General features: G+C 40.0%; 1 protein-coding gene across 2 annotated transcripts in view; it reads left to right on the forward strand.

Moving 5' to 3' along the window:
• Nucleotides 1-9,284: 9,284 nt before the first annotated feature.
• Aftph (aftiphilin) overlaps nt 9,285-26,511 on the forward strand; it is a 67,135-nt gene continuing 49,908 nt past the window's right edge. The window contains exon 1 of one of the 2 annotated variants that reach the window (XM_057771579.1): nt 9,285-9,514. The gene's annotated coding sequence lies outside the window, so the exon portion shown is untranslated. The remainder of the gene's footprint in view (nt 9,515-26,511) is intronic. The other variant, XM_057771580.1, reaches the window with a different exon arrangement.

The following is a 26,511-nucleotide window of genomic DNA, read 5'->3' on the forward strand; positions in this document are numbered from 1 at the left end:
TGAATTTGGAGGTGGCTGAACCAGGAAAACAAACAACTCCACTCAGCTAGAAAGGGGACTTGTAGGTCCAGATGTGATCTATAGTGCAGTGATTTGTGGGCTCCCATTTCTTAACAAAGGGCCCCTTGGGAAATACATCACTGGCTGCCTTACTTGACCGAAGGAGTTGGAATCTACGTGACTGTAGACCTGAATTGTTGGTCTACAATGGAACTGCCAGGGATGAGCATCAGTAATGACGCTGGAGGCTGAGTGCTTCAGTTTGCACAGCACTGGTGTCAGCTGATTGCCCTTTTGGCGCTACCTACACGTGTGCTTGATTTTGGTCACGCTAATGTCAATCTCTCATAGCCCTTAGTTCTACCTTTGTTTCTCCTGGGAACCTTAATTATATGATTCTTAACTTGAAACATGCTCATGTTGAGATCAGTACTTGGATTTTTCAGGATAAACGTAGTTCTGCAGATGACGACACAGACAGAACACAGCTAGTGCTTTATTGACCTATTTGATTGTTACCTCAAACATCATTTCAACCTTATCTATGCCTGAAACTGATAAAAGCATTGTGTGACATCCAGAAAAGCTTTCAGGGCCTGTGATCAGCGACCCTGTCTCCTTGGGGCATGGATTTTACGGGTTCTCTCTTACATGCTTGCCTTGGTTTCACGAACTCATAAGACTAAAAGCACCATGAAGTGTGTCTATCATCTCACTACTAAGATGAATTTTCTTACATAATTCTTCTCAAATAGTTAAGGTACTCTAAGGAATGTTATCTAAATGGATTTTCAAAGCCATGCTTTCAACATTTTCACATCAAAAGAAATGAAAGCAATTGTTGGAATAACAATGGAAAGTTTTCTTTTGGGTAGTGCATAAAAGGGGAGCCATTACCAGGTGAGAAAGAATCCATTAGCATTGTGGATAGGGGTAATTTCCAAAGAATTTATGGTTGAATCTTTATAAAGCTAGTACTCTAAAATGTGGTCCACTTTATTTATTAAAACCTCATGTGTGAGATACTACAACAAGAATGTTAATAATTTTTAAAACTTTGCAGTGATACATATTTACATAACTATTATTGAGCACAGAATTCTGTACCATCCATTTGATGCATTCAGCTGCTTCTCCAGCAAGTGTGTGATGCCAGTAAAGTAGATGAAAAAGAACTGTTCTTTTCTTTTAAGGGAGACCTCCAAGCTGTCGGAGCAGACTGGGAAATTAGAAACTATAATAGGTATATGACCAATATTGTAGATATGCACAAGCTAATGAAAGGGCTTAGAAAAGGAGCAAGAGATGGAGAAGTGGGAATGGTACAGGAGAATTGTCTGTATTCTGTCAATCATGTTTTAAATAAACACTGATTGGCCAAGCAGGAAGTATAGGTGGGTTATCCAGACAGGAAGTAGAGGCGGGGTGATGAGAACAGGAGAATTCTGGGAAGAAGGAAACCCATTCCTCCCAGAGTCCTGCCCAGACCACCGAAGAAGCAGGATGTGACCTACCCAGATGAAAAAGGTACTGAGCCATGTGGCTATCATAGATAAGGATAATGGGTAAATATAATTACAAGAGTTAACAAGAAGCCTGAGCTAATGGGACAATCAGTTTATAGCTAATGCAGACTCTCTGTATGATTCTTTGAGGGCTTACCAGCTGTGGGAACTGGGCAGGACAGAAACCCCAACAAGCTCGCCCTCGTGTTACATGGGAAGTCAGAGGAGAAGGCTTCAGAAAGAGAGACTGGAGCCTTGATTGTCATCATTGTATTCTTCCCCTTCCCCTTCTTCATTCTCTTCTTCTTCTTCTTCTTCTTCTTCTTCTTCTTCTTCTTCTTCTTCTTCTTCTTCTTCTTCTTTTTCTTCTTCTTCTTCTTCTTCTTCTTCTTCTTCTGTTTTAACAAATAAAGCTTTCTTGAAGGTCAGAGTGCAGAACTAAGCCACTAGAGGCCAGGAAGTGATGGCATACATCTTTAATTCCAGGACTCAGGAGGCAGAGGCAGAGGAATCTCTGTTAGTTCTAGGCTACCCTGGGTTACACAAGATTGAATCTGTCTAAAAGAGAAACAGAGCTCACACAAAGGTAATCCCAGCACTTGGGATCCCACACCTTTAATCCCAGCACTAGGGAGGTGGAGTCAGGAGTGATATGGCTGGGCAGAGAGAGGAATATAAGGCAGAAGGAGACAGGAGCTCATTGCAGTCTGAGGTTTGGTGGAGACAGTTGCAGTCTGAGGATGCAGTCTAAGGACAGGATTGCCCCTTAGGTGTGAGCACTGGTAGAGGTAAAAGAACTCTCTAGTGGTTGGTCACTCTGCCTAGCTCTGTTCTGCCATGATATAGGCTCAAAGGAGTCTCATTATTCATTAACCAATAAAAACAACACATATACAGAAGGACTTCCCACATCATCTCCCCTTTTCTGTCTAAATAAAAAGGAAGGTTTTAACTTTAACACAGTAATTTAAAATAACAAAACAGATATCAAGCAAGAATTACAGTTGCAATATTTATGTCTACTTTATCTTTTAGCATAACTAAGGAAAGCTATAATTATAACTATCTATTCTTCAATTCCATCAAAGACTCCAGAAGGATATAATATTGCCTAAGTAAACAGAAAGTGCATGTAAGCAACTTCCAAAACTCTAAAATTGACAGAGACATTTCACTACCTGGATAGTCACCCAAAGTTCTTCTGTAACATTGAGGCATCCATCTTCAGCCTACAGGCCCATAGTATCTAGCAGACTTTTTCATGAAGCAGAAAATCTCAAAGACAGTTACACCTATCTTGGCAGTTTTCCAGTCACTTTTTTCTGTGTCCTGAAGAATCGCTTGCAGACTCTTTCATGAAGCAGCAACTCTGAAGAACTGTCTCACCTTTTTTAGGCAACTTCAGCAGTCATTTTTCTCTGGGTCTTGCATGTCCAGTTTGTACAGCATATCATCAAGCAGTCCAAGCAAGAGCAGTTTCTTGCCCAAATGGCTAGCAAACTCCACAAGGAGTCTCTTTGATGCCCATCTTCCTCTTGAAGTCATTGGTGCTGCTTAGGAGCAGATGTGTCTCATTGTCATGAAAAGTCTTAAGTTATTAAAACATTTTAAAATCCATATTCTGAAGGTCTCTGAGAGGTTTTAAATATCCATCTGAAATATATCTCTATATATTTAGAAAACCTAACTAACATGACTACAAGCTTGACATTATAGATGTCCATCTACTAACCTATATTTTTTAATTATCCATTACACTTTTAAATGAGCTGCACAAACACAATACCTTAATCAAGAGCAGAAATAAGCATGCAACCAAGATCCATACCAATGCAAATCTCTATATCATATCCTCCTTTAAATGTAAACAAACATTTATAAACAATAATTTAAGGAATTTGTGCATTTATCTCCAAACTGCTCCTGTTTTTTGTTGGGTGAAGTATTTTCTTTTGGGAGGTTCACTGAGACCTTTCAGGTGGTCTTGGTCCATCAAACCACATCTGTGGAAACAAACGAAGAACCTCTTTTCCAAAGCAACAAATCCTTAGACCCAAATTTTGGAATCAAGATACTGTTAAAATATATAGGTTGGTTTAGCTTAGCAGTCCATACAATGAAATGTCTCTCTGTACTTAGCTCCTTCATAGTCAAAAAACTTTTTTAAAAAACACAATAATATACATAATCCAGACTCTCTGAATATATTCCATCTTTATTTATGTGAATTATTTTTCTTACTCTATTATTTTTTCTACAAGTTTAATATATATTTTATTATCTTTACTTCTTTAATCTATGACTATCTATACTCTTTTTATATTACATTTATTGTCTCTTTAATCTTTTTCTTCTCTCTCCCAAGCTTATGTACATTTTTTTAACACACTGTGACTCATTTGGAATTCTTTTATGCCTTAATCTGTCCTATTGTGTATCTGAAATTTTTTTCTGTTCAGAAGCACTTCCTAAAGTGTGAAGCAGCTGAGTGTCGTTACTAAGATTAAGGCTTCTTTACCTTTTTGGCTCCACCCAGCCCAACATGGTGGGACAGAGGTCTGTTTAGTGTGAGCCATGCTCACAGCCCCATTTTCAGGCACACAGTGGGTCTATGTTGCCATTAAACAAATTGTAGCACTCTGCTCATAAACCCCATTTAAATGCTCCATATGCATACCTTTTGAAGAGTCAGAGCTGTTCATGCTGGTGAACCAGGAAGCTTTCTTAAAGGAGTTATGCAGTTTTTGCTGTTACCACTGAGTCAGAAAGACCTCTCTTAAGGGAGCTGCAGCATGCCTCCAGCCGGGAAAAAAAAAAATGTGGCTAAATTTTGGGTTTTTTTTTTTTTTTTTTTTTTTTTTTTTGGTGTGTGTGTGTATAGAATTCCTTTTTAAGCTTTCTCAGGTTTTACATGGATATAGTCAACCATGTTTGCTATATGGAATCTCAATGTAATTTTAATTTGCATATCTCTGATGGTTAAGGTTGTTGAACACTTTGAAAAGTATTTACTAGCTATTTATATTTCTTCTTTTGAGAAATCTATTCAGTTCCATAACCAATTTTTAGTGGGACTGTTTATTTTGATGTTTAGGTTTTTGGGAGGGTTTTGAATTTTTGTTTTCATTTACGTGTGCGTGCATGTGTGTGTGTGTGTGTATGTATCTCTCTCTGTGTGTGTGTGAGTCCCCATGGAGGCGCACAGTGGCCTGTAACTGCAGCTCCAGTGTGAGAGCTGAGACCTGAACTTGGGTCATCTGGAATAACTGCTGAGCCATCTCTGCAACCTTGATTTTGAGGTGTTTCCATCATTATTCCCCATGTGTGTGTCGTGAATGGGATTGTTTCCCCGATTTCTCTTGCAGTATTTTATGTACACAGAAGTCCAGTTGGTACTGCCACTTAAGTGGTTTACTTCTCATGATAAGTCCTGCTGTCCTCCTGATAACAGTGTATTAGCACTGCTCTTTACTGAGCAGAGTTGAAATCCCACTGCATTTGTGCACATTAGACTGTCTAAACTAATTACAATTGATTCAGGAGTTACAGTCATTATTTGTTTTCTCTTTTCTACGTCTTTGCAATGTTTTTCAAGATCACCATCTAAAAGATCTGCTCCAGGGTCAGAAATGCATTACTTGACAATGGTTGTCTAGGGAATGTAATAATTTGTAAAGAAATAAATCCATACCTCATCTGTATACTCAGGTATTTTAAAAATCGTTTCTTTACAAAAGTAGTCTACGTAGCAGAGAACTAGAAAGCAGAGTAGGGTAGGAACTGGTGTATCTAGCCCCGACAGCGAACTCAATAGTAGCTACAATTTGGTGTATTCATTTTATCTCTGTGTATACATGTATAAATGTTCCCTGAAACATTTACAACTGAATTATAGATTCAACATTTCAAACACCTAAAATGTGGTATATTGTTGCACAACTTCGGAGTTTTATTAGTATACCTAAAAATTAACAATATGTTCCTAAGGCTATGTTTAATACCAGCATGTATTCAGATTTCCTCAGTTGTCCAACTACCTTCAATACCTGACTTAAGGGCCCCAGGATTACCAATGTTAGTGGTCAGAGTTAGTAGAAGCATTATCAGCAGGAGGCTCTATGGCAAGATTTCTCAAAGTTGGCAAGACTAACATTCTGGATTATTCTTTGTTGCAGAGACTGGCATGCACTGTGGGGTGCTTAGACAGATCCCTAACTTCCACTTCAACTGTGAGGATCAAAAATTTCTTCAGACTTTGCTCATTATCACCATTTAAGGACTGAGAGTGGAAGCTTGTGTTAAAATGGCCCCTAGTTGAAAACCACTTGTCTTGGGGAAGATATGACAATAAGGTTTTCCACTATGGGACAGATTCTTGACACTTGTTGAGATATTTTACATACATTACAATGTTCATCTCCTCTGGATAACAGGTCTGTGAAGGAAAGACCCTTCTTTGAGTTTTGCAGTTGGGGAAAGTTCTTAGTAAGGTTATATGCTGTTGCTAAGGTTCAAACCTGGCCTATTCCATCTCAAAGATAGTTCATAGTCCGAGCTGTTTCTTTCCGATAACGGGGGGGGGGGAGACACTGGGATGCCAGCATTCCCAGCTTACATGCGAAAGTATGAGGGGCAGAATCAGCTCTGGGAGGGAAGAGGGTTGGTATAGTTAGAGCATCCAGAGAGAACAAGGAACTTCACCAGAAGTCCTTTTGGTTCTCTGTTGTCAGTAAATACTTAAGAGAAGGGATAGCCATGAGAACCCCCTTGGAGTTGAAGGAATGCAGATTAGATTCCAGACACTAAAGAAAACACAGTAGGCCCCTGGGATACAAGAATAGGAAGAATCTCCTTAATTAAGATTTCCAGTTCATGAACACTGAGCTTTCTATCTTCTAGGGTCTTCTATCTCTTTCTTTGATGTTTTAAAGTTTTATTGCAAAGGTATTTGGTTTCCTTCATTAGATTTAAGTATATTTGAGAGTGGTGACACATTCCTATAATCACAGCACTTGGGTGGTGGAGACGGGAGTAGGAGTTCAAGGTGCTCTTTGGTTAGCAAGCTGGGAGACCAGCCTGAGCTACGCCAGACCCTGTTTCAAGATAAAAAGTAGGCAAGGCAGTGGTGGCACATGCCTTTAATCCCAATACTCAGAAGGCAGAGGCAGGCGGATCTCTGTGAGTTGGAGGCCAGCCTGGTCTATAAGAGCTAGTTCCAGAATAGGCTCCAAAGCTACAGAGGAACCCTGTCTTGAAAAAACAAAACAAAAAATAAATTTATAAAAGTAAAAAATCAGAAAATCGTAAATCAGTATGTGGTAACATTTCTTCAGGTTTTCAGGGGGTTTTCTGTGTTTTGTTTTGTGTGATGCAGGTTTCTCTACTTAAGGTATGATCCAGAGAGTCTTGACCTTGAACGAGCTTTTAGAGTGACTGAGATGTTAAACAATAGTACCACAACATAACACTTGGCTTAAAAGGGTATATAGGTTTAAAATAACTATTTATACTATGATTTTTTAAAAGTCTGAATAGAAGAAAAAACTAGAAATACAATAATAGACTTTTTTCTTTTCTTGATGCCAAATATAGGATAATATAGTCATCATGTGTTTCAGAGGTAAGCAAAATTGTTGCTGCTGTCTCCAAATGCAATGAATTTTTAGAAGAATATTCTCAAAAACTTGTCATCTTAAAAATATTCAGCAATAGCTAGGCGCTGGTGGTACATGCCTTTAATCCCAGCACTTGGGAAGCAGAGGCAGGTGAATCTCTGTGGGTTCAAGGCCAGCCTGGTCTACAGAGTGAGTTCCAGGATAGCCAGAGCTACACGAAGAAACCCGATCTGAACCCTCACCCTCAACACACACACACACACACACACACACACAGAGAGAGAGACAGAGAGAGAAGAAAAACATTCAACAGAATTTCTTTTTGTAATAGTGTCTAAGCATTAGAATGCTGTCTTGGGAATTACATGTAAGAGTAAAGTACCAATAGGCTTATTGTGCTCACAAGTCATTTAGACAAAATGCTACTCAACTTTCAGGGATTAAAAAAAAAAAGTATACAGAATTTGCCTTTTCACATACCAAACAAAAATAATCATTTGGTTATCATATAATCTGTGAAATCAGGAAGAAATTTCCCCAAATGCATGGTTTCTTTTTAAACTGTTTTAAACATTTTTGATTGGTTAAATTATTTGAAATTCATCATTCAAACCTTTCCTTCTGTTCTTATTCGGTATTTGTTTGGTGGAGCTATTAAGTGAAAACAAACATATGTTTGTCTTAAATCAATTAATTTCCAGTTTTACATACAGTTATGTGTGTGTGTGTGTGTGTGTGTGAGAGAGAGAGAGAGAGAGAGAGAGAGAGAGAGAGAGAGAGAGAGAGACTTTCATTCTGTCAATAAACACAGTGACACAATTTTTTTTTTCAAACTTGCACCCGAGCTACACCAGCAGGGGGCGAAATACAAAAGGAATAAATTTGACAAGCAATATAGATTTTTCTCACTTCAGTGACTGGGCAATAACAAAAAAATTCAGCATAATCACAAGACACTTTACAATTTAAAGTGACTCAGTCTTTGTTATCTTGCAACGACTGAACTGTAAGGAGACAAATGCGGGTCTATTTTAGTTCTTCAAGTTAATTTGTCTAGCACATTGTGGAGGCAGGATGGACCATGATGAATTGCTATTGTCCTTATCTTTCCCGACGTGTATAATTCCTCCACTCAGAGGGCTGGACAGTTCTCTGCGATGACGGGTGTTTTCCGTCCTTGTTTCTTTGGGTTACTGCTGAGCTTTGCAGTTTTGAAACTATTTTAAATAATTCAACGTGGGCAGAAAGAGAACCCGGCAGGGCTCATGATTTGTAGGGTAGAGCCCAGGGTTCACCGTCTCAAACAGAGATAATAATCGTGCAGCCTTGTAGTCTGAGTTTACAGTGGCACGTGTTTTAACAGATTCATGGGAAAGGACGGGGAAAGGTTATAAAAAGAAAGATCAACTGCTCAGGACTGATGGAAACAAATTCTCTTATGACCTCTATTATTGAGATTCGCTCAAACGCACAAGTTGATTTGAAAGATGTATGAAAAACGACCATCTTCTAAAACCAACACAATTCTGGACTGATTTTTTGTAGAAGACGATGTGTTAGTTTGCCTGCTGACTTCTCATCTTAAGTAGGACAATCACTTCTCATTTGTTAAATAGCAGCTTCCTCTTTTGTTGGCTTACATAAAAAAAAAAAAAAGGAGGAAGGGAATAAAAAAGTCTTTTTTTCCGGGCGCAAAGGACGAGCTGATGAAATGTTGTCCAGCCGGTTTTTTCAGTGGCGATCTGGTTCTGTTTCCACACGTCTGCAGTTTTATTCCAAGGCGAGACTTAACCCGCTCCCGGGCGCAACGGGAAAGTAACCGGGCTGAGAGGAGCTCGGGTCCGTCGCCGGGAGCGCCGCCTGAGAGGCGGGCGAGGAGGGAGGGCGTCCGCAGCCCACACTTGAGCGCCTCCAATGAGTACAGAAAAAGGCAGTCTGCCCGCACCCAAAATGGCGATCGTCGTTCCTCGCGACGGCGCCTGCGCAGGAGTCCGAATTCGGTGACACTAATTCCCCCGGAGTGTCCTCCCCCACCCCGGCACCCACCAGCGCCCGGCCCCGACCTAGCCACCTGCGCCCGGAAGTGACGTAGCAGCGGCAGCGGTTCCCCGCTGCATGATGGGAGAGTGTGTGGAGTGGGCGGGGGTCTCCGCGGAGGAGGAGGAGGCGGAGGCGGCGGCGGCGGAAGAGGGCGGAGGGTAGTGGGATGGGGGTCCCGCGGCAGCGCTGAAACTCCGGGTGGGCGTTCATGGCGCCGCTGCGCTGACAGGGCTGGGAGCAGCTCGCCTTCCGCCCTCGCCCGCTCAGCGTCCGAGCAACCGGTCCTTCCTCGGGGAGCCAGTTCCTCCCCGGGCCGCCGAGCCATGCCCATCGCGACCGTCCGGGACGAGCCAGGTGAGTGCCGCCGCCGCGCTCCCGGGGCTGCGGAGGAGCCGACCGGCCCGGTGGTCCTGGCCTGGAGCACCTGCCGGCGTCGGCCCGGCTGCGGGCCTGCGAGCTCGGGCGCGGGCTCTGCTCTCCTCGGCGGCTGCAGAACGCCGCCGGCAGCGCCCGGAGCGGTGGCCCGGCGTTCGGCATCCCGGGCTCGGCCGAGGAGAGCCAGCCGTGCCCTCCCGGCCGCCGTGGCCCGCCCTGCCCCTTGGCGTCTACCTGGCCGAGCTGCGCGCCGCCGGGGCTCCCTCCCGGCCGCGGTGGAGAAGTTTGGGGCTCCGCTCCGGCTTCCTCCTTCTCCCTCCTCCTCCCCTCGTGACAGGTGTAAACACTGGCTGCCTCGCGGAGGCCCGAGGCCGGCGGCTGCGGGAGTGTGTCGCCTCGGAGGGTCTCGGAATGTCTCCAGCGGGCAGGGACAGCCCCAAGCTGTGTCCCTTGCGGAGAGGACCTTTTCGGCACTCCTCAGGAAATCGTCTGCGTCCTCTCCCTCATTGCGTTCGAAAGTTGAGCTATTATTCTTTAAGCGTCCGGCTTGGCAGGTGCTGCGGGGTGCAGGGGACAGAGGGCGAGCAGTGGTGGGGTCTTTTTCCCCTTGGGAAACCGAGACTAGTTGGACCTCCCACTGCCCCCCACCTTCTTGGTTTATTCAAGTTATAGCGTGATTTCCCTCTGAATCGGTTGCGGCTGAGGAAAGAACTGACTCATACATATAAATATTAACGGGAGGGGGGACACGTCAAAGGAGCCATGGTTCTGTTTCGGAGTTCTCACTTTAAGTAAAACTTCTACCCATAAACTTCACGGCATAAATGTCTTCTATGAGGCACGTCCTCATACTCAGAGGTGGGTTTTTGTTTGGGGGAGGTTACTGAGGGAGACGAGGGCTCGGGAGCAGTTTAAATCTGATTTGATATTTAACTGTTGGTTTCGGTTAAACTATTAGAGAAATATATGCTAAACTCTAGGGGGAACTGTGCTTCAACTCTAATTCGTTGATAGAATCAGCCTAGTTTACCCACTTTTCATAAGTTTCTAAATATTGGCATTTATAGTAATCATTTTTAACGATTTCCAGGGGTGTGTTTATTAAAATAAAGTATTTATGGTAGCCTTATGCATGGAGAGGTCTCACTCGAATCAAAAGTTAGATCCAGCATCAAAATTTCTAGTCCAGCAAGTAGAACCTACTAGATTATTAGATCTAGTCACTTTTCTGTGTATGTATCAGGTTTATCCATTGATGTCTAGAGACATATTTTAAACCATTAAAAAAGCTCCGGAAAGACGTTAAGTAGTACTCAGATAATATGTAGGGCCCTCAGATAATACATAGGGCCCTTGAGTTTGAACGTTACCTGATATTTTGACCTAGAGGCTGTAATGAAAATAATCTCATGTCAAGCAAAGATAAACCCACAATGGCATTGATAAATTTTGCAGAATCCAGTTGCCTATGAAAATCTCATAATCTAGGTGATTCCATTATAGAACATAATTTTAAATTCTATTCTGCTTATAATTAATAAAAAAACTAGATGCAAAAAGCAGTGAAATTTGAGTACTGATTTTTTTCTGAACTCTAACAGGCAAAGAATTTATTAAATAGCATCTCATTGAGAAATTGACTGTCCAACCTTCCCCTCAGGTCTCATAATAGCAGTCTCTTAACGTATTTAGAGACTTAAAAACCCTCAAGAATTACCTAAATTAAATGTTGATATTCCAATTTAATGTTACCAACAATTTGTTTTTGTTTTTTGAGGCAGGGTTTCATGGAGCTCAGGCTAGCCTCAAACTCCTAATCCTCCTGTCTCTGCCTCTCAAGTGCTTGGTGTGTGCCATCACACCCAGGTTCCAAAAATTTGTAAATTAAAAATAAAGGACTTCTCTCTCTAAGCACTTTCAGTTCCTCATTATGTAACCCAAAAGACTTTACAGCCAAAAGTTCAATTTTTTGTTGTTTTAATGCAACTTTGAAAATATTAAGCAACTATGGATTTTACATATGTCATTTTGGTGATTAATTGTTTCTGATTAGTATATGCATGTGTGTGTGCAGACACAATCATAATTGTTTCTAATTAGTATATGCATGTGTGTGCAGACACAACCACAAGTCTTTGTGCAACTTTGCATAGTAATTTCTAACAGTGATATGTTCTGCCTTCTGTGAGCTAGATACTTGCTCTTTTCTCTTTGTTTTGTGTTACTGAAGCGTGAACCCAGGGCCCCATGCATTTTAGGTGGGCACTGTACCAGTGAGCCCCATCCCTAGCCCAGCAAGATACTTTAAGAAATGTTTTTCTGAGTCAGTGAGATGGTTCAGTGGGTTAAAGGTACTTGCTGCCAAGCCTGGTGCAACCTGAGTTTCATCTCCAAGACCTATATTGTAGAAGGAAGGAACTGAGTCATGCAGATTGCCCTCTTCCACATACATGCCATGAAAGATTCATGCATGCACAGATGTGCACGTAAATAAATATAAATTTTAAAATACTATATTCTTTCTGAGGATTTAAGTTATTTTTATCCTCCCAACAACCCTGTAGGTAGTATTATAGAGTGCTATCCCTATTTTTCAGAGGAAACTGGGGCACAAAAATAGTAATTTTCTTAAGGCAAATCAGCTGGTAAGTGACAAGGCAAGATACAATAGAACATTATGTAGTTTTTAAAAATGTAAAACTATACCACTCTTTTCTGGGATTCATGAAGCATGTATCACAAGAATAAAAATGTGTGGGCTGGGGGTGTTCTGCTCAGTGGTAGAAAACTTGCTTAACTTGTACAAGATCCTGTGTTCAGTCCCAGCATTGCAATGTGTAATGGTAACCACCAAGTGAGTATAAAAGTTGACCTCTGGAGAACTAGAGAGTGCTAAAGGATTGGGAAGGCACCCGTGACTTTTCAAATGGATCATTACTGTTTGTCACATACTTGATTAGAGAAAGTTAAGTAAATTCTAACATAGTTGTGTTAACAGTTGTGTAGTGGGTGTGGGATCATTTCTTTTCCTCGAGCTTTGTTTTATTGCTTGGGATGCTTTACAGTAAAATAAAAAGTTTAAACATTTCTCTTCAAAACAAAGTATCACTTTTTTCTTTAGCAGGGTTTCAGAAGGGAGTAGGGAAACAATGTTATTTTGTATTGACTTCATTTTAAAGTACAGGAGCTATTAGATTGAATTAAAGCTTTTCCAGGTTTCTCTGCCTTCTTTTGCTTGGGCCCTAATCTAAAATTGCTGCCAAACATCTCAACAGCCCTATTTGACATACGTGGTTTATATTTCTAGGTGGGCCCTAGAATTAGGGGCTCGTTGGTCAGTAGGTTAGACCAATTCTCTGATAAAGAGAGATCAGAAACTTGGGTGGGAAGAGTTCCTGAGAAGTGTAAAGAGGAAAACAGATGCAATAGTCCATCTCACTCTTGTTGACCACTGCTACTTCTCCCAAATAGCTAAGGTAAAGGCAAACCAAAGATAAATTGCTAAGAAACTAAGTATCTGTATGTTCAGACCTTAATTTACAAGCACTCTAATAGTGATTACTACCCAGAGGAAAACAACATAGTAAATTAGGGCAAATTTCCCCCTTTTGATTCTGTTTGTGCAGGTATAGCATGTGGCAGTCATTTCAGCTGAGTATCTGCTGAGGCTCTTTGGGTTATTCTTAAAGTAGTCATCCAGTACCTGCTCTGTGTCAGGCCCTTTTGTAGGTGTTGGGGGACTGAAATGACAAACAACAGTAAAACTCTGTCCTCACAGAGCTTTGATTTCTAGTGTGTGTACGTACTTTACACATGTTTGTGTTTGGGACAGGCACTGAGGTAGCAGACATAAAAGAGTTGGTTTGGGGGGTAAAGGAGCATTACTTTTTACTTTAAGTCATGGACTAGATGGCGTTTGTAGGGTATTGATGGGTCTTGCTGTTTAATGTATGGTGGGGTTGAAGACAAGACCTGTAGGAAGTAAAGATAACCATGGGGGAAGAATAGTAGATATAAATACATGCCCAGAATATTGAAAGGACAGCGGCAGGTAAGACAGTGTCTCTAGAATAGCAAGCAGGAGAGCTAAACAGGAGGTCAGATCGGAGATAGAGGCCAGTTGAACAGCGTTTGAAGCCCTTTGTAAACGTCTAGAGACTAGCTTTTTTTAGTGGGAAACAATTGCAAGATTGCCAAGGGAAGATGTCAGTTAACATGTTTTGCTTTACTTTGTTTATGTTTTGTATGTGTAAGTTGTGTGCCTGGTGCCTGAGGAAGCCAGAAGAGGGTGTTGGATTCCTGCAAGTGCAGTTATGGATAGTAGTAAGCCATCATATGGGTGCTGGAAATTGAACCCAGGTCCTCTTGTTGCAAGAGCAACAAGTGGTCTAAATCCCTGAGATTATTCACCACCCATTTATGTTTTAAAAGAATATATTAGGGCTGAGAGTGCAATTCAGTGATAGGCACATGCACACATACATGCACACACATACATATCTACCTTCAGAAAAAGGATGCATGTACTTATTGTACAGGAAAGAGACCATAGGAATGTGAAAATAGAAGCAGAAGTACTCATTGAGGAACTGGGTACAGTGATGCAGCTCAGGCAGTGTCCAGAACTGGTAGTGTAGAGATAATGAGAGTGGCCAGTGTTTGAGTTGAAACCTAGAGTCCTCCCCTTGCTAAATTCAGAGAAGTTATAGTGGCAGTCACCTTCCAGAAACTCAAGTCCATACTACCAGTGTCCTAGCCTATTCTGAGACTTTGCCTATCCTACTTTCTAATCAAATTCTATTACATGTCTTACTGTGCCCAGACAGTGGCTCCATGTATCATCCTTGGTGTCAGCCGTTTTCTCTGTAAAATCCTTCAGAAACTTTCTTACCTGGGCATGGGCTGTACACCTCAGCACTCAGGAGGCCAGTCTGGTCTACATACAGAGTCCCAGGCCAGCCAAGGCTACATGGGAAGACCCTGTCTCAGAGAAGAAAGAGAGAAGAAAATTCTCTTTACCCCCTAGAGCATTTAATCATTTTCACTATCCCTCCTCTTCCCAATCAAGTTAGATTGCTGTTAGCCACACTTTACCTCCTTTACTACACACCCACACAGAGTTGTAAACTGTAAACTCTTCTCGTATTAATCCCCCTTATTAGCCTTAAGTTTCATTGTGGTTATTACTCCCTTTACTCTGTTCTAGCAGTTTTGTGATGTAGATACTCCGTAGTTGGTTATGTTTTTTATGCTTAAAGCATACAAAGGTAAAAAGGGGCCACATTTAATAAAACAAAAAACTGACCTGTTACAGTTTTGATTTGGTTTGGATTTTTAAAAGGGGGTCTTATTATGAACCTTGACTGGCTTGGTCCCTAATATGTAATCCATTGTGGCCTCAGACTTACAGCAGTCCTCCTTCCTCTCCTTACCAAGTAAAAGATTTACAGGCATGTGTCACCACACTCCTCGTCTCCTGTTAGGAACTTGTTTCTGTCAATTCTAGAGTTTTGGAAGTTGCTTACAGTGTACTCCCTGATTACTTAGGTAATATTATATCCTCCTAGAGTTGAAGAATAGATAGAGTTTTCCTTAGTTATTTTAAAAGATAAAGTAGATATAAATTTTTTAATTCTGTCTTGATAACTGTTTTGTCATATGTAATTTTACCATGTTAAAGTTAAAACCTTCCTTTTTATTTAAACAGAAAAGGGGAGGTGATGTGGGATTCCTCTCTCTATGCTGTGAATACCATTGGTTAATAAAGGAACTGCTTTGGGCTTATAGCAGAGCTATAGGGGAATAGAGCTAGGTGGGGAAAACTAAACTGAATGCTGGGAGAAAGAAGGGAGAGTCAGAGAGAAGCTATGGAGCCACCGGAGACAGATACGTTGAAACTTTGCTGATAGGCCACAACCTTGTGGTGATTCACAGACTAATGGAGATGGGTTAAATTAAGATGTAAGAGTTAGCAAATAAGAAACTAGAGTTTGGGCCAAGCAGTGATTTAAATAATATAGTTCCTGTGTGATTATTTCGGAGCTGAGCAGCCAGGGAATCAAAAAGTGGCCTCCTCCAACAGTAACTAACATATATTCTCCCAAGCATTTATATATATTTATATGTATATGTATGCTTTTCACAAAAAGAAAAAAACTTTTATATTTATTTATTGTCATAGGAGAGGGTAGGTATTCATGCCATCATGTTTGTTCAGAGATCAGAGGATAACTTTGTGGATAATTGAGTTCTCTTTTTCCACCTGTACATGGGTTCAAGAGATCAAAAGCAGGTCACAGGCTTGCTCAGCAGCTTTTTTACCCACTGAGCTATCTTCCTGGCCCAATAGAATGGAATCGGGTGCATACAGTTTAGAGTGTTTTGCTTTGCCAAGTTGCCTAAACCAATATTCAAGACCATAATCTGCCTCTTCCCCAGATCATCCAAAAATAATTTGGATGATTTGTTGAAATCATTATTAACTTCATGTTATATTTTTCTGGTTCTTAAAATTATGAAATTACAGAAAACTATGGAAAAATGGGGGAAAACTGGTATACTTCCTATGGTAGGTGTTCATCTGTTTAATGCCTGACACCAAAGACTCAATATGATTAGAAGGAGTACTGTAAGGGAAATGTGTGTGTGTGTGAGAGAGAGAGAGAGAGACCAGAGGGCAGCATTAGTATCTTGCTCAGTGTTTTATATGTATGTTTGTAAATTATTTTTTAAAAAATATAAAATATAATCTATATATTTTTTTATTTTTTTGTTGTTTGTTTTAGGGCAAACTCTCCCCCTGCACCTGGAGCTCATTGAGTTGGCTAGACTGGCTGGCCAGCAAGCCTCTCCTTGTCTCTTTTCTGGGCTGGGATTAGAGTCATTTTGACCTGGCTCCGAACGCAGCTCCTCATGCTTGTGCAGCACCTTACTCCTGTCTCCTCTTCACTGGCCAGTTTGCTTCCAAAAGAAAGTTGTTGTTAACATTTGGTTTTTCTTCTGTTTCTTGAGATTGAATCAAATTGATTTTTTTTTTCTTTTTTTGAGGCAGAGTCTCATGTAACTCAGGCTAACCACTAACTTGCTTTGTAGCAAGGATGACTGAACTTTTAATCCTTCTGCCTCCATCTTGAGTGCTAGGATTACAAGTCTGTGCTACCGTGCTTGGCATATATAGTGCTGGAGATCAAACCCTGGGCTTCACATGTGCTGAGCAAGCACTCTACCAAACAAACCATGCCTGAGCCTAATTATTGCTGCAGGTTATGAACATATCTCCATGTTACTGACAATCTTTAAACATGATTTTTAGTGACTGTGTAAAATACCATCAAGTGAGTTTCAAAGTATTTTGCTATTTCTCTACAATTGGATGTCCTGGCTTTGTTGTTGTTGTTTGGGTTTCTTCCTTTCTTCTTGTTGAAGTTGTTAATTTGATGCATGTTAGAGTAATTTAGGAAAATGCCTACATCAGATCGCCTATGGTAGGCAAGTCTGATGGATATCTTGATTAGTGATTAATGCGGGAGGGCCCAGTTAACTGTGATGTCACCCCTGGGCAGGTGGTCCTGGGTTGTATAAAACAGGCTGAGCAAACCTTGATCAATAAGTAGCATTCTTTCATGGCCTCTGCGTCAGTTACTGCCCTGAGCCCCTGCCTTGATTCCCTCAATGCTGGACTGTAATCCTGAAGGTGAACTTAGAAACCTTTCTTGTCCCCAAGTTGTTTTGGTCATGGTGTTTATCACAACAATTGAAACCTCACTGGGACATTGGATTTTTCGTTTTTTTGTGTTATGAAAGACCATCTGGGTGAACAAGTCTGTAAACTACTGCCTTGATGTTTTACCATTAGATCAAGTCTTAGAAACAGTTAATTGTCACCCCTCCTCCCCAAGCCTATTGCTTCCAAAAGGTTAAACCAGTTCTACTTTTCAAAGTGTTTACCTGAGCTGGGTGAAGTGGCTCAAGCCTAGGAAATAGAGGAAGAAGGATCAGGTTGAGTCTTTGGCATCATAGCCTAATCTACATGAGACCTAAAAATAAATAATTTGCCTGATTTTTTTAAAGGCACTTTTGCAATATGGAAGAATGTTTGCATAATTAAAAAACTTTGAAGGAGATCTAGCAACTCACAAATAGAAATTTGGTCAGTGCTACTGAGATAACTCAGTGGGTAAGGACACTTGGCTGTCAGTGGCAAGCCTTATGGTCTAAGTTTGATCCTAGGACCCACATAGTAAAAGAGAAAACAGCTCCTGAAAATTGTCCTCTGCTTCAATATGTGCACTATAACATGCATGAGGACACACACATTAGATAGATAAATAAATAAATAAATTTAAAATAAAAATATTCTCTCCATTTGTAATGCTAGAAGCAGTAATTGGAATTGGAGAAACTGGAAACAAAGGAAAGAAAACACTTTTTTATACTTTAGATTAGGAACAATTTCTGGTTTGTAAAATCATTTTAGGGGTCATGACCAACTTTTAAGAGAATGTCAAGTAAGTATGGCAATGCCTATAATAATAGCACCTGGGAGTTGGAGGGAGGAGGGATAGGAGTTTCAGGCTGGCTGTGCTGGGCTACATGAGACCCTGACTCAGAAAAAACAAAACTAGAAAGAAGGGACAAATGAACTAGAACTAAACAAGTCAGTGTATGCTGAGAGTATATTCTGTTTCGGTGAAATTTTTCTTTCAGGGGTGAGCCCCTTAATTGGTTATCCAATACAAGGTGGTCAGCCCTGAAATCATATACACACAAACAACAAAAATGGACTCATAATATTGTATTTATATATTTTTGCATTTCTTTCTGTAAATGAAATTGATATTAAAGGAAGAACCATTTATTGAAGGAGATATTGGAGGGGTTGGAGGGAGAAAGGGAAAAGGGAATAGGATGTAATTATATTTAATTATAAGTCTATTTTTAAAAAATTTTCTTAGATATCAAAATAAGGCGTTCTCTAGAAAATGGTGTGGAAAATCTTGCTTATATGGCAGACTAATTTTCCATTCATTTCTAACCATAGGTATTTGGTAAGTTACAAATAACTTTTCCCCTTTAGCCTTTAATCTTTCTCCCTTTTCTTTCTCTATTTCAGGCAAAAGCAAAACTTTAAACAAAAACATTGAAAGATTAACCAGTTAGAAATGTTTGCTATAGAATTCTTTCCCTAGTTTCCATGGAGTTCTTGGTACAGGGAGTTCTTGGTACAAGGCATACTCCCTGTATGCCTTGGTGTTCTACATGCAGATACCCTGATAAGCACTATTGACAAAGCTTTTGTTTTGATAATCTTCCCCCAGGAATGTCATTGTGGTAGTGTTTTGATCTGTGGATTGTGCATATATAGTTTACTTATGGTTTATTGTGTAGTATGTATGTGTGTATGTATGGTTTATTGTTTATAGTTATAGCTTGTACCTAGTTTATTTCCTGTTTCCTTCTGTTACTATAAATGCTGTTGCATCAATGAAGGGCAAGAGAACAATTTAAAGTCAAGCTAATATTACCTGGAAAAGAATTTGTAAGGTAAATCTGCTCTTACTTAGGTCATATTTTAAGACCATATTTGTGAGTTTTAGATTATCTAGGATCTTGTCTACTTTCTTTACTGTTAGCCCAGCTAAGTGAATTCCAACTTCACCCAGCTATAGTTTTATAACTCTTGTAGCTGCTGCTTTTTCTATGTGGTAGCTCTTACAAGGCTTTTACTGTGGTGTGGTGAGCAGATTGTAAGAAGAGCAACGGCCAAAGACCTGACAGTTTTCTTTTAGTTACATACTATAGTGGTGCATTTATTCTTGAAAGTCACAAAGTAGTTTGTGGTGGGGGGGCGGATGTTAGGATTTTGTTTGTTTGTTTTTCTCACAGTATTCTAGTCTTGTGAAGTTCAGTGTGTCTGTCTTGACTAGAATGTGAATTTAAAACATGCAGCAAGAAATTTTTTCAAAGTATGTCAACCATTCCTGTTAGCTATTTGCCAAGTTGGGTGTAGAAGATTTTTTTCATGAAGTAACTAAAGAAAATTGCTAGAAACAGAAAAAGTGAGAACGTTAGTTGGCTTATCCAGTGCAGCATCATGCTTTGGTGACACTGGGTGACACCTCTGTGCATGCTGAGTAATTGCTTCAATTCAAAGCAGGTCCTCATGTTAGGGGTTGTGTTGAATGAAATCACAAGCCATTTTTGTCCTTTAGCAGTTTTTCCGTATAGCTAGCACATAAAGCACCACCTCTGACCAGATGCTTGTCTCTTCAGACAGGTTGTAGCACAACGGCTTCCTCTCGCATTCATCTCATGTCAGACAGCATTCATCAGAATACACTTGCCCCAATTAACCACGTGTGTTTTCTAACTTACTCGGTGGAGCATTGACAGGCCAGAGGCGAGGTACTGAAATCTTTTTCCTGTGGGAGGTGTGCTGTATTCAGTAGCAGTCGGTAGAGTAAATACCAGTAAGAACAACATGTATTCATTTCCTATTTTGAGCCAGGCCCTGAGGATGCAAAAAGAACAACAGCATTGTCATCTTGAGCTTGAGCAAAATAGGTAGGAGCAGACTCCGTCGTTTGGTAGGGCTGAAGCCAGAGATTGCTGTGTTGAGGACTTGACTGGAAAGTATAGAAGTAGAGACAGCCCCTGTCGAGAGGCTCTGTAGCAAGGGATTCAGAAAGGCTCAGGGGCAGAGCTTTGTTTTGTTCCGATTTGTTTTCAGAATGGAAGACGCTTGAATGTTTGTAAGATGAATAGAAAGCATCAGAAATGATAAAGAAATAAATTCAGAGTCCCTGATCATAACTGGGAAGGAAAGGCAGAAGGGTCCAGGATTGTTTGTATACAGGATTGTGGAGGAGGCATGGAATTGTGCTCTCTACCTTTAAAATGTATTGTCCTTGTAAAGATTCTGGGATATGAAGGCAAAGAATTAAGAGTTTCAAGGTGAACTGGTTTGCATAAAATAGTAAATTACAAATATGGTCAGTTAATATGACAATTTAAATGTAAAACAATTCATACTATTTCTATTTACCTTAATTATTATTTGAAACCCATCCAAATACAAAGAAAACACATTATTATGGGTGTACGTGTATTTAGATGTTCAGTTAAAGGAATTTTTTCCCCAGTGCTAGAGATTGAACCTAGGGCCTTGTACTCTGCCACACATTATCTCTAGCCCATGAAAAATGTTTTTGTGGATCTTTGAAAACCAGATCATATAAAATGATAATGCTTAACTGCTATTTAATAAGGTAATTAGCTCCTCAGCAAATACATGTAGCTGCTCTCATGTTATAATTGACATTGTATAATAATATTTATACTTTTATGTGTTGCTTTAATTGATATTAAAAGCAGGATTATCAAAACTTTGTCACTTTGAACAGTCTGGCCTTTTAAGGCTGATAGAATAAAGATATTTTGTGCTTGCTTTCCCTCGTCTCATACATTGAATAATATGTACATTAATTTTGAAACTGACTTGCTTCTTGGCATTTTTGTTGGCTATCCTTTGAGTTTATGAAATCATCTTTCTCTTTCCAAATTAATGTAAATGTTTCAGGGAACTTTTTCTGAACAATTCAGATGCCTTTTGAGGGGAATTCTTTTATATTCTGTCAGTCATTTCTGAAATATTTTAAATCTCATCAAATATTTGATTGGTTAATTCAGTTACTGATGAGATTAATATTTAAGCTTTAAGCTTTTATTTCTTCATATGTAAAATTAAGATGCTTCCAATAACACAAGGAATAAATAAATGAAGTTGTATGCCCTTGACCTCAGCTGCTCTAGAGGCTCTGGTGGGAGACTGTCAGTTTGAAGTCAGCTTGGAACATATATGAGACCTCTAGCTCCAAAAGAAAAAAAATTAAAAGAGATAGTTTATGAATTCTTTCCACATAATGCTGGAACATAGTAGACCCTTAAAAAAATACTGACTTGACACCTAAGATGGGCATGGTGATTATGTGTCTGTAATTTCAGGGTTAGGTAAGCTGATGCAGAAATAGTGCTCCAAGTTTGAAGCCAGCCTGAGCAAGACCCAAACTAGAAACATACACATCCATGAAGACACATGCACATGTCCACACACGCAAGCAGGGTGAAAACACATGGAGGTAATAGTTAATACATCTTTTAAATAGTACTGCATAGTATTTTGTAGTTGATGACATATTGGCATTCCTGATGTCTTGAATTCTTGGTTTTAAGTTAGTAGGTTAATTATGAGATCTTTAAAAAAAACTCAGTTTGGGAGCGTAGAGAGATGACTTAGTGGGTAAAATGCTTCATACAAGCATGAGGGCCTGCATTTGAATTCCTAGAACCCACATAAATGCCAGACTCAGTAGCATGAATCTGTAACCCAGTACTCCTAGAAGGCCGAATCAGAAGAATCCCTAGAAGTTTACAGGCACACACAGTGGAAAAACAACAAAGACGCACATGCTCACATGCACACTCTGATCCATACATAAATGACACAGAGGTCTTTGGTTGTTGTTGTTGTTGTGTTTTTCAAGACAGGGTCTCACTATGTATCTCTAGGCTACCATGGAACTTGCTCTGTAGACCAGGCTAAACTCCATCTCTGCCTCCCAAGTGCTAAGAAAAAAGGCACTCACTACCTCCACATAATAACTTAGTTTGGGGACTGTGAAAGTTTGCTTGAATAGCATTAAAATTTGTAGCCTGTGTTGAAGAGAGTATATATAATTGTGCTTTCAAAAAACAAAATGAAAACTCTCTTAATTCTTTGAAAGTTTGTACTTTTAGGTGCTCTCTCTTGTTTTGCTAGGCTATGTAAAGTTAACTGCCAATAACAAATCATCCAAAAGTTGTGTGTGTGTGTGTGTGTGTGTGTGTGTGTGTATGATGGAGGAAAGGCATGTGTACTACATATGCATGTGTGGAATCAGTTCTCTCCTTCCACCTTTGTGTGGGTTCTAGCCAGGCTTGTGGCAAATGCCTTTACCTGCTGTGCTATCTCACAGGTCCTCTTACTATAATTTTAATGCTCATTTTCCTGATGACTTTTTTGTTTCTTTGTTCTTTTGAGACATAGTCTTACTGTATAGCCCCAATTGGTCTGTAACTCACTATGTAGACCAGGCTAGGCTTGAATTCACAGAGATCTGTAAACGAAGGCTTTTCTGTCCCGCCTGGTCCTATAGCCGCTTCTAAAATAATCACTAAGAGGCTTAATATTAATTACAAACTGTTTGGCCTATTGCTTAGGCTTATTACTAACTAGCTCTTACATTTAAATTAACCCGTTTCTATTCATCTGTGTATTGCCATGGGGCCATGGCGTTACCAATCTGCTGACATCTCCCCTGACTCCACCCTCCTCCCTGTATCTTTGCTTGGATTTCCTGCCTGCCTCTATCCTGCCTGGCTATTGACCAAAGGTGCTTCTTTATTAACCAATGATAATAAAATATATTCATAGCATATAGAAGGGTTATCCCACAGCAGAGATCCACTTGCCCCTGCCTCTTAAAGGCCCAGGCCACCAAACCCAGCCTTCCTGACGACTTTCTATGTGCTTACTGGCTATTTAGTTATCTTTTGTAAAATACCTATTCAAATATGTTGGGCATTTTTCTCCCGGATTGTGTCACATTCATGTGTAGGAAATCTTTGTGCTTCTGAATATGAGTTATTTGACAATTTTGTGTTTTGCAGATATCTTTTTCCAGATAGGTAATGGCTGCCTTTTCACTCTAGTAATGGTTTTCTTTTGATAAAAAGAAATGATAAATTTTAATGTAACACAAGTTGTCAGGTCACAGGCTTGCTCAGCAGCTCCTTTACCCACTGAGCTATCTTCCTGGCCCAACAGAATGGAATTTAGTGCATACAGTTTAGAGTGTTTGCTTTGCCAAGTCACCTAAACCAGTATTTAAGGACATAATCAACTTCTTCGCCAGTTCATCCAAAATAATGATTTGTTGAAATCATTATTAACCTCATGTTGTATTTTTCTGGTTCTTAAAATTATGAAACTATAGAAAACTAGGGAAAAATAGGGGGGAAACTGGTATACTTCCTATGGCAGGTGTTCATCTGTTTAATGCCTGACACCAAAGTAAGACTCAATATGATTAGAAGGAGTACTGTAAGGGAAATGTGTGTGTGTGTGTGTGTGTGTGTGTGGCCAGCCAGAGGGCAGCATTAGTATCTTCCTCAGTGTTTTATTTATATTTATATATACAATATGTATGTATATTATGTATAGTATATGTATGTATACATACACATGCACATATACATATATGCACATATATATATACGATATACATACCTATGTGCATATATACAGTTTTTCGTTTAAAAATATAAAATATCTTCATACATATGTGTGTGTGTTGTTGCTTGTTTTAGGGCAAACTCTCCCCCTGCACCTGGAGCTCATTGAGTTGGCTAGACTGGCTGGCCAGCAAGCCTCTCCTTGTCTCTTTTCTGGGCTGGGATTAGAGTCATTTTGACCTGGCTCCGAACGCAGCTCCTCATGCTTGTGTAGCACCTTCCTCCTGTCTCCTCTTCACTGGCCAGTTTGCTTCCAAAAGAAAGTTGTTAGCATTTGGTTTTTCCGTTTCTTGAGTTTGAATCAAATTGAATGGTTTTTTTTCCTTTTGTTTACTTTTTGTAATTTCTTTTTATTTTTTTAAGAGGCAAGATCTCATGTAACCCAGAATGACCTCAAACCTGAGACCTTTAGAGCTATATATGCAGCTGCTGTAGTATTTTTTTGAAAAGTCAGTCTGTCCTCTGCTTGCCACATTGTAATGGCAGTTTTATGTTCTCGTATGGCCATGTGGCTTTAAATCAAGCCTTTCTAGCTAGTAGTTTAATCATCCTCCTTGAAAAACTAATTTTAAAAAGACAAGTGGTTGAAGGTCATTGTTGTCCCCTTTCTTTTTTCTCTCCTTTGTTTTCCTAAGCTCATTTTGCCTATTAATTTTAAAAATCTCAACCTACAGGCTCAGTATCTCCTCTCTTCCATGCCCCTTTCAGACTTGAAGCCAGAAGTCCTTAAGTAAGTGTAGATTTTCATCATGAAAGGTTAATACCAAGATATCTTCCACAGTATGCTCTGCTGCCCCAGCTGCCAGTCTGCAGGCTCCCCAGGTGTGGCTAACTACAGCTGGGACTTAAGGATCTTTCCTCTGACTCCTTTACATCACACCTTCCTTACCAAATTCCCAAGCCCCAAACCCTTTGATCTTTCTGGTTTATAGTTCATAAGGTATACTTTGCCTTGTTTTCTTTTTAACATAACAAAGGAACGATTTAATTTTGTCAGGTAGGTGGGAATGTCTTCACAGAGATATTGACATATAATACCAGATAAAAGGTTTTACTTAGCCAGGCAGTGGTAGAGCACCCTTTAATCCCAGCACTCGGGAGGTAGAGGCAGGAGGATCTCTGTGAGTTTGAGCCCAACCTGATCTACAGAGCTAGTTCCAGGACAGGCTCCAAAGCTTTTCCTGTCTCAAAAAGCAAAAACAAAAAACAAAAAAAGATTTTCCTTAAGTCTTTTTTATTTTTTTACTGATTATTTGGGGACTCTACATCATGCTCCCCTTTGTGCTCACCTCCCAGTCTTCCCATGTCCACTCCCCTCCCCTGTGACTCTTCTTCCAAGAGGAAATTCCCTTTTGTATTTGTCCATATATTCACTGGAGCATGATCAAATTCCTAGTTTTGCCTTGCATTTTCAACTACTGTTCCTTCCCTGCATTGACCTAGGTTCGTGAGGATGTGATTTGCCACGGAAAACTTTTCTAGGTCCAGAAGTCCTGCTGGGAGCCCCACCCCCGACTGCTGTTGTCCCAGACTTTGTTTGCTGCTGTAATGAGACTCTTGTGTCAACTATTTGTGTTTACTGTGGTTTCACTGTTCTCTGACTGCCAAGACAATACCCTGTGTGTTCACTTTCTTCTAAAACGTCTTGAAACAAGCAGAAATGAAAATAGCAAGTGAAATGCCTCCCCTCTCCCCACTTACTTGCTCAGGTAATATACAGAAATTAGCTGGCTGGTTAGAAAATTTTATGGTGCTGAGTAAGCCATCTGTTAGGAAGGGTGAAGAAACAGTGTTGTATGCCAGGCACAGCATTGAAGTAGTTCATTTATCTTTCCATCATTGCTAAGCAGAAGCAGATATTTAAAAACCCATATTTTCAGTATTTAAAAGCAATGGATTATTTAAATCAAATATAATTTTTAAATTCATTGTACCATTGCTATTTTAACATAAAACTTCTTTTAAGTAGAATTGACCTGGACCACATAAAAGACTTGGACTGTCCAGAAAACCTAAATAACAATGAGGACACTAAGAGAGATATACATGGATCTAATCTACATGGGAAGTAGAAAAAGACAAGATCTCTTGAGTAAATTGGGAGCATGGGGACCATGGGAGAGGGTTGAAGGGGAGTGGAGAGATAGGAAGGGGAGCAGAGAAAAATGTAGAGCTCAATAAAATCAATTAAAAAAAACTGGAAATGTATGAACCTCTGTACTCTGGCTAGTTGGCTGAAACTTAGAAGTAGTCATGATCTTTCTGAAAGTTTCTGAAGGGCAAATGAGCCAGAGCCCAGTCCTGCTGGGGAGGAAATAGAGCAATGCTGTTCTTTGAACAGCTGACTCTGGGTTGAGTGAGAGGTATAGACATGCCTGTAGTCTGGAAGGTCAGTCAAGTTTATAACACATAGGAATAGAATACCTTGCCAAGATGTGACTGGAAGAAAAACTATTTCCTGTGTTGTTGCCATGGTTACAAATGCCCTGGTTTCATTTTTGTGTTTGTGTTGACAACTGATTTTGAAATAGGCCTGAACCAATTAATGATTCAGTTTTCCAACAGTGAAAGATTCTGTAAAAAACAGTAGTTTAGCTACAATCAGCTTCGGCTAGAAACACCGTACGTTGCTCTTTAAATATTAG

This window comes from Chionomys nivalis, chromosome 6 (genome assembly GCF_950005125.1).
Source record: "Chionomys nivalis chromosome 6, mChiNiv1.1, whole genome shotgun sequence".
Classification (NCBI taxonomy): Eukaryota; Metazoa; Chordata; class Mammalia; order Rodentia; family Cricetidae; genus Chionomys; species Chionomys nivalis.